Genomic DNA, 14276 nt, shown 5'->3' with positions numbered 1-14276 from the left:
GCCTACAGCGAAGCCTGAGAGGGACTCTCATCAGGAACTGCAGTCATGGGACAAGGACTAATGGCTACAAACTGAAAGAGGGGAAATTTAGGCTACATATTAGAAAGAAATTCTTTACTGGGGGGATGCTAAGATACTGGAAAAGGTTGCCCAGGGAGGTTGTGGATAACCCAACCCTGGCAGTGTTTAAGGCCTGGTTGGATAAGGCCTTGAACAACTTGGCCAAGTGGAATGTATCTCTGCCCATGGCAAGGGGATTCTGAGTAGATTATATTTAAGGTTCCTCCCAACCCTTAACTTTCTATGTTTCTATGACCTAGATGGAAGAGATTTTCCTCCTTGAGAAAATATTCATGCTATTGTTCTTCTGTGATTAGTGCCAGACCTCTCAATTTGACTTCTTAAGTACCAACAGCTTTCATATGTGATACTGGGCAAAAAAAATTCAGTGAGAAACCAGAGGAGTTTTCATGTTCCTAAGTGGGCAATTATTTTAAGCATTCTGGAAAGTGCTTTCACCTTTTCCCTTTCATTTGCTCTAACTGATTTTGTGACTTTCGTTCTCCTAGTGATGACCAGAGGCAAAAGCAGACAACAGAAGATTCTCATGTCAGGCAGAGCAGGTTCTACTGATCACAGAAGAGAGATATAATTAAAGCCTTATCACTATAATTGTGCTGCTATTTGCGACACAGGAGAGATTCTTCAACACAGAAAGATTTGTGCAGTCCGTTTGTCTAAGTTCAATACTCAACAAATACTCAACTGTGCATCTGCAAGCAATTTTCACAGCAAGTGTTGATGTCAATTGAAATATGAATGCACCAATCAATAAACTAGCAAAGTCTTGTTGCCAACAGAGAGAAATTTCCAGCTTGAAGGAAGAGAAAAATTAAAAATTCTAGGTTATCTGATCCTGAAATTATTTTTATAACTTGCTTGTGATGTTGTAATTTAGGTTATCATTTTCTGATGAAGAATGAGAGAGTTCCCACTCTCTCAAGTTTGAGCTTCAAATGAATTCTTGAATTTAAGTAAACCTGCAACTAGTTTTAAGTCTTCTTTGAATTTTACAGGTTTACTACAGTAATGTATTTCACACTGGTTTTAGTCAGCAAGTTCAGAACCTGGAATAGTCAAAAGTTTCTGGTTTGGAGTGGTGGCTTTTGGAGTTTAACTTGCTCACCTTATAAAACTTGCATATTACGTCTGTTTAATACATTGTTCTAGTTTCCATGACTACGTGTAATAAATGTTTGTATACCTCAGCAGTGTCTACATCCAGTTAAAACCCCTTTACTGAAATTTGCTTCCTGCTGCACTTGGCACTATAAATTGAAATCAGGAACAATTATGATTTTAAAGGAAACAGATATTCCATATTCACACTTTTGAACCTGTTTTTTCAAAATCCCAGGGGGTTAGAGTAGCACATACACAGTTAGAGTATCCACAATTATTTCAGTTATTTATGAAGCAGCTGGTGGGAGGGCTGATGGCTGATTTGTGCCCACAAATGCATCTCAGGTGAGATTCAGTATCTGGCTTGGTAGTGTTAATTGTGCTAAAGTACAGATTCCTGTCAACCTGGAGCAAAAAAGGTTTTAAAAGTTCTACTTCACATCTAATTATTTTTCCTGGAAATAGCACAAGTAATGGATACAAATTGAGACTGACTCTAAGGACAATCTTCTTTGCAAGGGCAGTGAAGTACTAGAGAAAGGCTGCCCACAGGAATGTGGGCTCTTCATCCCTGGTGGTTTTCAGGAGTTAGCTAAACAGTCATGGCTGACCTGATCTGGTGGTGGCAACACACAACTACAACGGGAAGGAATACACACAGACCATCAAATCCTCTTCAAAGCAATATTTTAAAGACTTTTTGGTTTTCAAACTTAAGACAGTCTATTGTATGCATTGGATGCTGTAAGTTTAATATTCCAGTACTCTCCCACATGCCTGTATCCATGCACATAAGTATGTGTACACATGTTAAAATTGCCTGTAGAAATACAACCTGTACTTTTAAGAACACTGGCTATGCATGCATTTTTATTCAAACCTCTGCAGACACGTAGGTCCCAAAACAGGACTTCTAAATATCCGCTTGACGTATGTGTGTGTATTAATTTTGCTCAAATTGTGGTTGTGGCCTCCTCTGGGGTTTGCGAGATGAGTCAGGGAAGGGAGGATTGCAAAACACAGAGTGCAGCTGTCAGCAGCAGCTCAGGTCCTCCAGGGTGGAGGCATGAGCATAACCAGCTGCTGCACACATTTTAGCTGGTCCTTCCTCTCCTGCCCAGAAGGAACTAAACATCTGCTGGCTCAGGCGATGGCACAGAGTTAAGATAAGATAGAAGGGTGACACATTTTCTAGGGTTTTGAGAGGTGCTGATGCTATCTGTCTCTTGAAATGCAAGACCTTTAAGTTTAATGTTAGATGCATTGGATATATTTATCAGCACTGGATTCCAAGCCTCCTTCCATGAGGGCAGGATGGTTTTGACAAGAAGAGTAGATTGTGAGTAGTAAGGAATGCCCAAAAAGGAGCAGCTCATTTAAGCAGCACCAATAAAGCTTGGGGTATCTGGAATGCCATGAGAAGGGGAGTAAGCCTCTGTGGAACAAGACAAATCTTCCATTAACTGAATTTTGCTGAGCTGGGTTGATGCCAATTTGTAGAGCACATTTTGATGGGAAGAAATCAACATTTTAAATGAAGAGTTGGTTTTGCTGAAAGTTTTCAGGTACTACAATGCCACTTGCAGATAAATTAACCTTTGGACCACTTGTTCTTTAGTCAAAATCAAATACTTCTGAAAGTTTGATAAAGTCTACTTTAGAAAGCACAAAGAACAGACAGAATTCTGCTTTAAGAATTTCTACTTTCAGAAATATTTACTAGTCTCAAAAGATACTTTTTATAAAATTTACAGTAAAAGAAACAATAACATTTAGCACACTTACGAGCCACCATATTTATGGCCACAGTGTCTGCTTAAGGACAAGTTTTGGACTTTTCTTATGCAGAACTCTTCCACCTGCCAAGTAAACAGAAGTGCAATGCAGCATAAATTTTTTCAAACAATTTCTAGCATTTATTCTTGTACCTAAACTGTAACACTGGACAGAAATATATGGTAAATATATTTGTAAAATTCAGAATTTACTTCCATTGTTCTAAATACTATTTGTTCCCATCTCTAATTCCTTCCTCACAAATCCTTCTGTTTCCTGTGCTCTACTCTCAGCCAAGACATCCCTTGCAAAAGTGAAGCTTGGCCTCTCTGGTGCACACCAAATCACACACCTTTTTGTTCACCTCTCCCTGATCCCTGTTATGTCTGGCTCACTGCCCAGAGCCTGCTCTTTCCCAGAGCTCACTTTTCCAATACATCTCACCTACCTCAGCTGGTTTTTGGCAGGAGGGGGACAGTGGGAACAGACAGCTGGCAAATAGCAGCTCCCAGCAGATGCACAGTGCAGGGAAGGAAGGAAATTCTGTAGCAAATGGTGCAGATGGAGCCTGACCTTATTGTGTTCACATGGCCCTGCCATTCAATGAAAAAATCCTTCCCTTAGTCCTGAGCAGCTCTTTCTGTGGTTGCTGTAGACCCAAGGCCAGTCAACATCTCATTGCACAGCTGAACACTAAAATTTGCTTTCTTAAATGTAAGGCTTGCCACAGGTTTTGTATTTCATGAGAAAAAATAACTTCTGCATGTGCGAGGAAGCCACTCTTAGAAATAGTAAAATAATGTGAAATTGCTAAGATTTACTTTAACAAATTAGGTAGGAAAGCATTTCTGATGAAATGCCTGAACATCTCTTTTTTGTTTGTTTTGGTTGTTTCATTAACACTAATAGTCCATTTTTTAATTAGCACTAATTTTTTAATTGCACTAATTTTTAATTAACCTTATTGCCACAGATGCTGACAAGCAAGGCACACAAGAGTATACAACAAATTGTGATAACAAGTAAAAAACCATCCAAAATCTATCTTTAAAAAACATATTGCATCTTCACAAAATTCCCTTTAAGACAATTTATTAAATTATATCTTCTATTCAGTCAGCCTACAACTTCCTGTTTACTTGGAATTGCAGTGTGTGATTTATTTCAAGTCTTGGGTTTGTTTTCTTTTCTGTTTCTTTTTTTCCAAATTATTTCAATTACTTGTAAAAGCTGATACAGAAGTTCATTCCAAGACTGAAGTTAATGAAGGCAGCAGATCTTGATTCCTTACAAAATTAGAAAGCTGTGACCATGGAAACAAAAAGAGAAGTAAAACCTGAGATTCTGTTTTTCTTCTCTGCTGTATGATGTGATGAGAAATAATCAGTTTAGTGATATCTGAGGACAAATATTTTGTTGTAGCAATTCCAAGACATGAGGTGCCAGGAAACAAGCATCAGACAAGCTCCAAAAGATGACACACACTGAAAAGTAACACCTGCCACTTCCCCAGCTTATGTGTCTTGGAGTGCAGCCTTCCAGCAAGCAGCCCTAAGCCATCTATCTGTAGGTTTGTAACTATTGCTTCAGCAGAAAACACAAAATTGGTTTTGGTACTGGCTCATGGAAATATGTCATGATAGTTCTTTATGCCACAAGTTAATGCATTACCACAACTTGTTAATGTTGCTATTGTCCCAAGCTAGGTTTGGGACTTCATCTCCCTCACACAGCTACTTACATGTTATTTAGTGAGATCTAGAAGGTGCCAGCACATTTTGTGATGATATGTCAGCAAGCCTGACCTGGGCTGGTTTTTTTTCACCAACTATGTTTTTATGTTCACAGATTCTTTCATTTTCTATTGAGAACTATGGGCACATACTAGTTTCCTGTCTCTAAAGAACATTATATTTACAGTACATATTTTTTAAAAAGTTGTTTAAAGAAACATCATCTTAACAGGATAACTCCTCTCGCTCGCTTCCCTCCAACATGACTCTCAAAAGCCTTATAGCCTTTCTTACTCTTTATTTGGAAACATTGGCCTCTCATCCTTCTACTTTTCCCCAGAGAACACAGACTTTCTTTCCCTACTCTTTTTTTAATAGGTTGGTTTTTCTGTATTGCTTCTGGAGCAGTCTCCTGTCTCTGTTGCCAAAGATAGAAGTCAGCCTCCTCATCTTTAAACCCATGAAAGTTTATATCTATTTGGTAAAGTTGGAGGAATGGTTTAACAGATGAAGTCACAGCCATAAAAGATGAGTCACACAGAGGTAAAATACAGCCCCCACCACCCCCCTATATACCCATGCACACTGGTCATGAACAGAGCAGTTACTAAAAATTAAGCCTCATCACCTACTCCAGGTATGGCTTTGCTCTCCAAACTTTCAGTTCTTCTGAGCTGGGATGGCAGAAACAAACAGCCCAAACATGATTTTGATCAGTAACTCAGACTCCACAAGACAGCAACACAGCTACTGTTTTTTCTATTTTTTCAGCTAGTCCACCCAGTCCACCCATTCATTCCCTCTTTCCTTTCATCAGTTGTCTTGGTACCTGCTATATAAGCAACTCTGCCTGTTTCAAATACAGAGCCCATTTATCCAGCTCTACTCTATGAATGCCACTCCAGCGATTTTTTGAAGCCTGACTGACTTTACCTCAGAATAACGGAACAACTTGATGATGAAGTAGAAGTCCAGCAAATGGTCAGCACAAGAACAGAAGTAATGTCTTCTCTGGTTTAAAAATCTTTTTTTTTTTAGCTTGAGCTACCTTGGAAAAATGTCTGTACTTGATCCTAGTCTAAAAAAATCCCTAAAACTGAATCTAGAACTGACAAGACAACAGAAATATCTTCTAAGAACGCAGGAAAAATCTCTGTCTGTGCCATGTCAGTGATTAATTTCCTTTGCATAGACTTCAATATTTGTCATCCCCCCCACTCCATTCTTAAAGGGCTCACCTGTTTGATATCTTTGGGATATCTTCTACATTAAGTCATTTAATAGAAATTACCCAAACACTTCTTCACACTGTTTGAACATATTTAATTTCTATCCTTGGAGGGTCATTACCTTGCAGTGTCAGTGATATTTGGAGAGGGCTAAACAGCACACCTCCCTAAGTGTGGAGCATTGTATGTTAGGGTACTGCAAGGCTCCCCTCGGGCTAATTAACCCTGATTCAGGAGCACCACAGTGTGCTAATAGCTGTGCTGCTGATGAGGTGCCCAAGTAAGCCATACAGAGCTAGGTTATGAACCTGCGCTCTCTAGACAAATCTGTAGCATAATTTTTCACTCACACTCCAAAGAAAACTTTTTAGAAGTCTAGGATTGTGAAGTCCTTGGCTTTCCTTTAAAATTCTTTCTGACAATTCCTCCAGTTAGTCATATATCTTCATATTTAATAGCTACAATTAATTAATAATTTATCCTGTTCTTTAACTGTGATCCATACAACTAGTTTAGCTTTGGCTAAAAAGTATGTTTACTCCAGTCAATACTTTCCTCATTATTCTGTAAAAGCAACTCACATGGTAAAATAAAGAGTAACTTCTGTACAGCATTGAAACATCTTTCTTTTGAAAGAGTTGTTAAAGTATTTAAACTTGTTTCTTTGCCTGAGGGCACGAAGAAGTCTTTCTGGTAAAAGAGCTTTATTTCTCCTAGTTTATTGTTTTTTCAGCTTGCATCTGGTAACACCTCAATTTTTTTCTTTTCTTTCCTTCTTCCTATGGAGGAAAAAATCCTATATCTACCCCTTTATTTTCCCTTATATGGTGAAAATTGCTGTAATGTTTTAGCAATGTCTTTACAAACAAAGACATTGCCACCTTTTGGAACCTTGATAGTCTCTTTCAGATGTTTCCTGCTTTCCTATAATAAAAATGACTTGATGTGTTTTTGATTCCTGTGCAGTCTTGTTTTCTGTTAGCACCACCTGGTTTACAGCTACACCACCATGTCATTCCTGAAGTGACAGTCTGCTTGGGCTGTCTGGTGGGGCTGAAGTACAAACAGACCACACACACAGAGTACCAAAGGATAAATACACTGCAAACTTAACTCTGACTACTCAGGAAAGTCCAGTCAGAGCACAGTTTTTGCCTTTTTTTTCTTTTTTAAAATCTTGTTAGCTTTTTAAAATTCATCACGAATTATTAATCCTTTTCTCCCCCAGTTGCTTGAAATGGGTCTTCTCTAACTTCTTTTCTTGTCCTGGACAATTTTGCTGCTTTTAAAGTTCTCTTTCATCTATATTTCCCCACCCTTGAACAAAATTAACAGTGTTAAGTTAGAGGCTAACAGTATTAAGTTAGAGATTTGCTTAGCTGTGACTATCTGCTGTGGTCTTGGTTTATTGGGATACTCTTGATCAAAGTCCATATTTTAGCTTTCCTGATGACTTCACTAATATCCCACTATCTATCTAACTGTTTAGCAACAAGTCATCATGTTATCGGCTTGAATGACAGTTATTTCCTAGTTTCGTAAGTTTTTTATGATGGGACTCTGTCTTTCAGTTTTCAGTCTGCTGTTTTTCCACATTTTCTTTGCCACTTATAAAAACATTGTCTGGATGAAGCTGTTTCTTTGGCAGACAAAGAATAGAGCATTACAGTGTAAGGAGTGATGTGTTTCGGTTATTCAAAAATTCAGCCAAGCCAAATTTACCAATCATCATAATGCATAGCAAAACTTGCTTAAGAATAGCAGAAGCATATGCAATTAATTAAGTGATCTTTCCCAAGGTATCCAACCTGCTTCTGACAGTCAGCTTATGGATTTCCTGAGCCAGAGGTTCCATCTAGTAGACAAGACTCTTCTGCAAGGATTTGTCTGATTCTTTTTAGAACTCTTGCAAGCGTTTGGCTTTCAGAGCATCCTGTGGCAATGAGTTCCACTATGCATGCATGTGTTGTCTAGAAACAACATGGTGTGGGGAAAATTCCTTTTTGTGTGTGTTTTAAACCCAATCACTTAACTGGGTATGCTCTCATTCCCAAATTGCTACACATTTTGAATTACAGTTCCAAGTTTTTCTTCCCTTTGCCATATATGATATTTGAACTTTGTCCATAAGCCTCAGCTCCTTTTTAAACTCAAACTCTCATCCATTTAATCTTCCTTTACCTGGGAGGAGGTGAATAACCATTTCCAAAAGGCATTCAGGAACACTTCAAGTGAACCTACAGAGTCCTTGATTTGGGGACCAATGCTTAGGTTCCAAACACTACCTCTCAGCTGTAAGACACATAGTGATGCCCTGCATCACTCTCCAGCCACCTGTATGGCTCACTTTTAGACTTCTTACAAGCTCAAAAGAATGGGGTTGCTTTTCAGCTTACCCTGTCAGAGGAGACTTGCAGCTTTAAGCTGTGAATCAGAACCTTTAGCAAAAATTTAATGCAGCACACAAGGCAAGGTCCTTCAGATACAGGGCATTGGAGAGTAAGCAGCCAAGCAAACACTTACATAGTACTCAGCCATCCCCTACTGCCACATTGCTAAAGAAAAACGTGCAATTACTCCAGCAAGCAGTTTTACATGATATGTAGGCAGACTGTCTGTGCTACACTTTAACAGCCTCCAGCTATAAATAACATTATTAGGAAAGCACATTGCCTTAGAAGGAGAGAACAGAGATAATCACCTTTCTAACTGTCTAGAAACATATTTAGATTTCATATTTAAGATTAAAAATAGACTCAACAAATGTATTCAGTTTTTGACACTGGGTTAAGCTTCTTAGCCAAATGATACAATTGACACAATAATGCCAATATTTTATGACAAGTTTTAAAACCCATTAAAATGCTAGTCAAAAATCTGAGACCTTAAAAGGCTTTTTAATTAAAAGGTGAAAATTAGGGCCACACAAATGTGTGTGGCCCTAATTTGTCCCAAGAGATAAAACATTTGTCCCAAGATATAAAACACAGGTGGCTCAGATGGCTACTCCCTGTTGTGGTACATGTACCACTCTCTCAAGGGACACCACAGCCCTGAGCCTCAGACAGTTCAACTACCACAGATTTCAACCTGGGTTTCCATCCAATATTGAGAATAGTTTATGTACAATGTCAGCCTGCAAATTCTGTCTGACTTTAAGGGGAACATTCTGCACAAGTCCCTGCCACATGAGGGGTATTATGGGCTGAAGTCATGTCCCTGCTGTGTCCAAGGATCAGATGGTGGGGTTACTTGGTATGCACTGCACTGTCCTCTTTCTGAAGCAAAATAGAGAAGCAGAAGTCTCACATCTTTCTTGCTCTCACACCTTCAATTCTTCCTTCTTAACATGGTAGAAAGAAAAACCCTGAGCCCTGTGGCTCTGTTTATGCACCATTGTGCCACTTCACCCCTGTTCAAGCACCACTGGCCCATGGACATGCTGGCCTGCTGGAAAGGCCAAGTGTCTCCCCTGGCAGAGCCTAACCTGGAAAGCCTGACAGCCATTTGGTCATCAAGCATTTCCCCAGGAAGCTGTGTAACCACAGAGCATGCAGCTCCCTATGGATAGACGCTGTAGCATACGTTCTGACCCAAGAAACTGGATATAGCTTTGTGGTAAGCTAAAAGACAAGTGTTCACTGAATCCTCATTAACCCAGCCACTCTCCCCTCTTGCAGTGTGTGGATGTTGATGCCACAGCCTTCAACAGTATTGTTAGGATGCACAGAAAGCTTGTGACATATGCCATTGAGGGCATTATAGCCCTTTATGTTGTTTCTTTCTGTTTGGCCCATCAAAGCTCCAAGGAGCCTCAGAAACAGCAGCATTGCTTCAAAGCCTGAGAGCCAAAACCAGGAGCAGGTGGTCAGGTGGAATTTGGCCAGGCAGATATGCATACCTCTGTGGAAAAACTTCATTGGCCAGAGTTACTGAACTAGTGAACTACCTATAAAACTAGGTCAACTAGGTTGGACTTCCACTTTCTGTTTGTAGAAATGCAAAATAAACAAATAAACACACTGAGCCCTATCACTTTAGGAAATTACAAACCAAGAATGCAACTGGGCTCCAGCCCACACAGGATATTCATTCACACAGGATACCTGTATTGAACACTCCTTGCTATAAATTTGCTTATTTTCTTGACAGAAGGTTAATCCCACACCCAGGCGCTCCCTGTATGTTCTCAGCAAAGTTGTAAAACAAGCTCTCTGAGTCAGGAGTTACACACTGAGGGTAAATACACCCAAAGCAATACATCCTACAAGGATATCTGGTGTAGGACTTCACTGGCATGCATGGTCTTGTGTAAGTGCCAAATCCAAGTGAGATTGCAATGTGGGATACTTTTATAATCTATAAGGAGAATAAAAAAGGTATAACAATCTTTAAATTATCTTCATAATTTGATTCCTCTGAAATCAAATATTTACATTTTCTGTTGATTATCACACACTTGTCTTTGCCGGTTCACCTACTCAGACCAACAGGTTCTTGATTTTTGTGCCTTTCTAAACTTTATAGTAGCTGACCTATTATGGTATTTTTTCTCAATTATTTCAAGGAGAGAACGTCCACAAATAGAGATGTGTCTAAACAGAAACACTGAAGACATAAAGCACCACCTTTATGTTAATGACTATTTCGCATATCTACAATACTGAGTAGTTGAGAATACAAGTAACATCCAAGTTAAAAACAAATAGCTTCATTACAAGCTGAGCAGTAAACAGACAGCTGGCTTTTAAAGGATATTCTACTTCCTGCTCCTTTCTACATACGTAATGTTTATTTTAAATTTCTGTGGGCTTAGGCAAACTGGACAGCTCTACAAACTTCTGATTAGATTGTTTAACTTTCTGATGAGTGAGCAGTACAAATCTCTCTTTGTGACAAGACCCAGAAGTTAAACATATTGCAGACTCCTGCCATAGACATTTGGCACCTTAATTTGTACTGTAGCAGCCCAAGGTCCTGGTGTGATGGTGAAGAAAGAATTGTCATCCTTACTAACACACAACATTCAGCCAGTGGATAATATTTGCTATGTTTAATTTTTGCTCATATAAGCCTCAAAATATCTACTTTGCAATTGCTAAACAAGGAAACTAGAAGTTTCATAGCAAGACTTTTCTTTAGTTAAACCAATTTCTCTCCAGATTATGAGATCATTTTGACAAAACACAGTACTGCTAAAGCAAAGTGGGATACACAGTGGTTTTTAGCATGAGCATTTCTAATGGTATTTTTAAATTAGTTTTAGTTGCCATTCAATTCTATGAATATTTCTGACCTAATCTCCTTTCTCATTTGGGGCGTGATCCAACACTCACCAAAACAGATGAGGACCTTTACACTAATTTCAGTGGGAACTAAGGTGATCCCTAAAGATCAATTAGAAGATTATTGTTTAGTTATGTGTGAAGTTCTTCTGGGATGGATTTTACAACTATTTTGTTGAAGCCATCCAGAAAGTGGAGATTTGTTTCCTGTAATTCATAGCCCCATTGGGCAGTGCAATAGAATGCATTATGAGTGCTAATGTGAGCACCAACATCTAGACAAATATCTTGTTTATTCAATGCCATCAGGGTTCTTGAAAATAACACCCAATAAATTCTTAATGATAAGTACCTAAAATAAGTGTCACTGAGACACACTGGATCAGAGCAGAAAGCAAGCACAGTATCATATTCTGAGATCTTTAGAGCAGTGTTTAATTATTATACCTGAAGAGAGTTCTTTCCTTTAAAGGTGACATTTACATAGATCATAAAGTCACCCAAATAGAGTAGATGTGGGGAAGACAGTGCAGGGAAAAGGTTGTCTCATTTTTTTGTACTGCCTCCCATCATAGGAAGTTAAAAATATTCCAACAGCTGGATAATCCACCTTTGTCTAGAACCAACTACCACCACTTCTCATGTTTTTCGTTGAATCAGCAATAGTATCTAAATAGTATTTTGAAGAAATATTGTTAGGCTATGTGGGGAAAAATGAAGAAGTCAAATAAGGCACAGCATATGTTTACCATGCCAGTCTACTCAGATATCTTTACTTGATAACTTTTTCAGGATGAATGAAAGGTGGGAAAATTATTGGAGGAGTGTCACCGGGAAACTATTAATTCAACAAAGACAAAATGGGTAGTGTTGAAAGAGGAACTTCTGGCTAGAGGATGACTAACAAAGGAGTTTCTAAAAGATCAGTCAGGCCCTTCTAAAAGGGCCTATCTTCTTCAATACTGTCATCAGAGAGTTTGGCACAGAAATAGAAATGAGCTATTGAAAGCTAGTGACAATACTTATTTGAATGTATTTGTCATTACAGTGAGGGAACAGGCTTTTTAAAGGACGAGTTGGAAAACTTTGAGGGTGAGAGTATTAGAAATGGCATAAAATTCAATATTATTTTTGCAAAGTATTTCAATTACTAATGAGATTTTCTTAAACACACTACTTGCAAATAAATGGGACCGAGAAATAACTGAGAGCACCAGTTGCTCACAGGACGATTATGATCCATCAATGTGATATGACTCTGAAGAAGGCAATCCCCATAATTCTTTTTTTCCAAGAGAGATAAGAAACCATTAATGTCTTTGTACTTGTGAAATCTCATCTGTACATAGTTCTGACTGCTTTGTGTTCAAGAAAGTTAAATGCAAGCTGATAGAAATATAGTGAACAAAGTAGTGACAAACAACTGAAAGCACTTAACTTTTCTAACAAAATAAGAAACATGTTTGCTGAACCTCAGGGGTTAAACAGAGAAAAGAGAGAAAAGTATTAGAGCTAGACAATGTCGGAATGATTAAGATCAAGGGCAAACCAGCCATGGGTGAACATGGACTAGAAATTAGGAAAAATTTTGTAACCATGAGAATATTATGATCTGGAACAGCTTTTTCATAGAAGTGTGGAGCCATGCTTTTGCAGTGGATCTTCAAGAGTCTATAATGAAGAGAATATAATGTGGCCACCTGAGGTAGCAGAAATTTGCACTTCCTTGCTAAAGTTTTATATACATTGATTTCGCTCTTCCCTTCACTTAAAATCTCCTGGAGTGATTTTGATGAGTAGTTAGAGGAATCTGGGTCATTCATGGGCCCATCTGTAGTTTTACCATCAGCCCTTGAGGCTGATGACTTGTTATAGCAAGTTCAAGAACAGATTAGCAATCAGACTGTGAGCCAGAGGTGGGATGAATGTAACTTTTGCTGGAATATTTTTGTTTGCTGCAACACCACAGAGAATGAACTGCATTGAACAGATGGAACAAATTCTTTTTTCATATTTACCTTCATGAACATAGCCCATTACATGGACTGATACACAAGTATTTTCAAATGAGAGGAGCAGAGTAGTTCATACTCTCAATTTATTCCTGCTAACAGATGAACCTCTTTATTTTCTGTGAATATGAAAAGTGCTTACAAAGGTAGAAACTGCAGTGATAATGGTATTTTTTCAATAAACTCTTCTGGGTATCACCAATACTTCAGACCTACTGTTTTGCTGGGGTTCTGTGTGGTTTACCTGTAAAATCAAAACATCTCACAGGTTGTTGGAAGGATTCAGATACCAGCAGTAATTTTCATACATTTTGCATTCATTAGCAGTCTTCTCTTTAGCTGACCTTTATGTCATGTGCCATCATAGTGTTGTGTGAAGTATTATTACCTTTGTTTTACCCAAAGACTATATGAGTTACTGAAAAAAAAGGTCATAAATACTGTGAAGAGATGACAAGCAAGATCTCCCAAGTCCTGGAATAGCATTTCAGCCATTGAATAAATCTTCACTTTCATCCTAGAAAACTTCAGCTGAGGCTACCAGGGGTTCCTGAATGTAAATACCAATGAGATTCATGCCTGGAATAGAAAGTACACCGTATAATTTCTCACCTGTGCAGCTGAAATGACAAACAAAAAGCCATCAGTACTTCCTACAACATAGAAGAGACTAGCTACAGAAGGACTCTTGGCACTGAAGCCTGTTAATTTTGGTTTTCTGAATAAAGGCTTGTGCTGTTGTACAAAAAAAAGTATTCTCTTTCTGTTGTAAAAGGGACCATATAGCAAAGGACCCAGGCAAATACGCAAGAGAGCTTAAAAAAGGAAACCTCTTAGGCACTATGTGTTTCAGATCTTTATCAACAATTTAACTTCTTTGTGGCAAGGAGCTGTTGTTCATAGACCTCATGTTCCTTTCTGATAATTGATTTGGGCTGTGTTGATTTATAGAGTGAATGATCTGCCTATGTTTTTGAGTTATCTGCTTTGCTACTTGCCCTGAAGAAATCACCAATAAGTATTTCCATTGAGATACTCTCTGCCATCTCCCAAGCTCTG

The 14276-nt window shown here is 38.5% G+C and overlaps 1 long non-coding RNA gene across 1 annotated transcript in view; it reads right to left on the bottom strand.

Moving 5' to 3' along the window:
- The window catches only part of LOC113459999 (uncharacterized), a 33241-nt gene that overhangs the window by 4747 nt on the left and 14218 nt on the right, over nucleotides 1-14276 (bottom strand). The window contains exon 2 of the long non-coding RNA XR_003381626.2: nucleotides 2968-3041. This is a non-coding gene — a long non-coding RNA (uncharacterized LOC113459999). The remainder of the gene's footprint in view (nucleotides 1-2967; nucleotides 3042-14276) is intronic.

This window comes from Zonotrichia albicollis, chromosome 4 (genome assembly GCF_047830755.1).
Source record: "Zonotrichia albicollis isolate bZonAlb1 chromosome 4, bZonAlb1.hap1, whole genome shotgun sequence".
NCBI lineage: Eukaryota > Metazoa > Chordata > Aves > Passeriformes > Passerellidae > Zonotrichia > Zonotrichia albicollis.
Note: the sequence above shows the minus strand (reverse complement) of the source record. Positions and strands in the feature narration are given on the sequence as shown.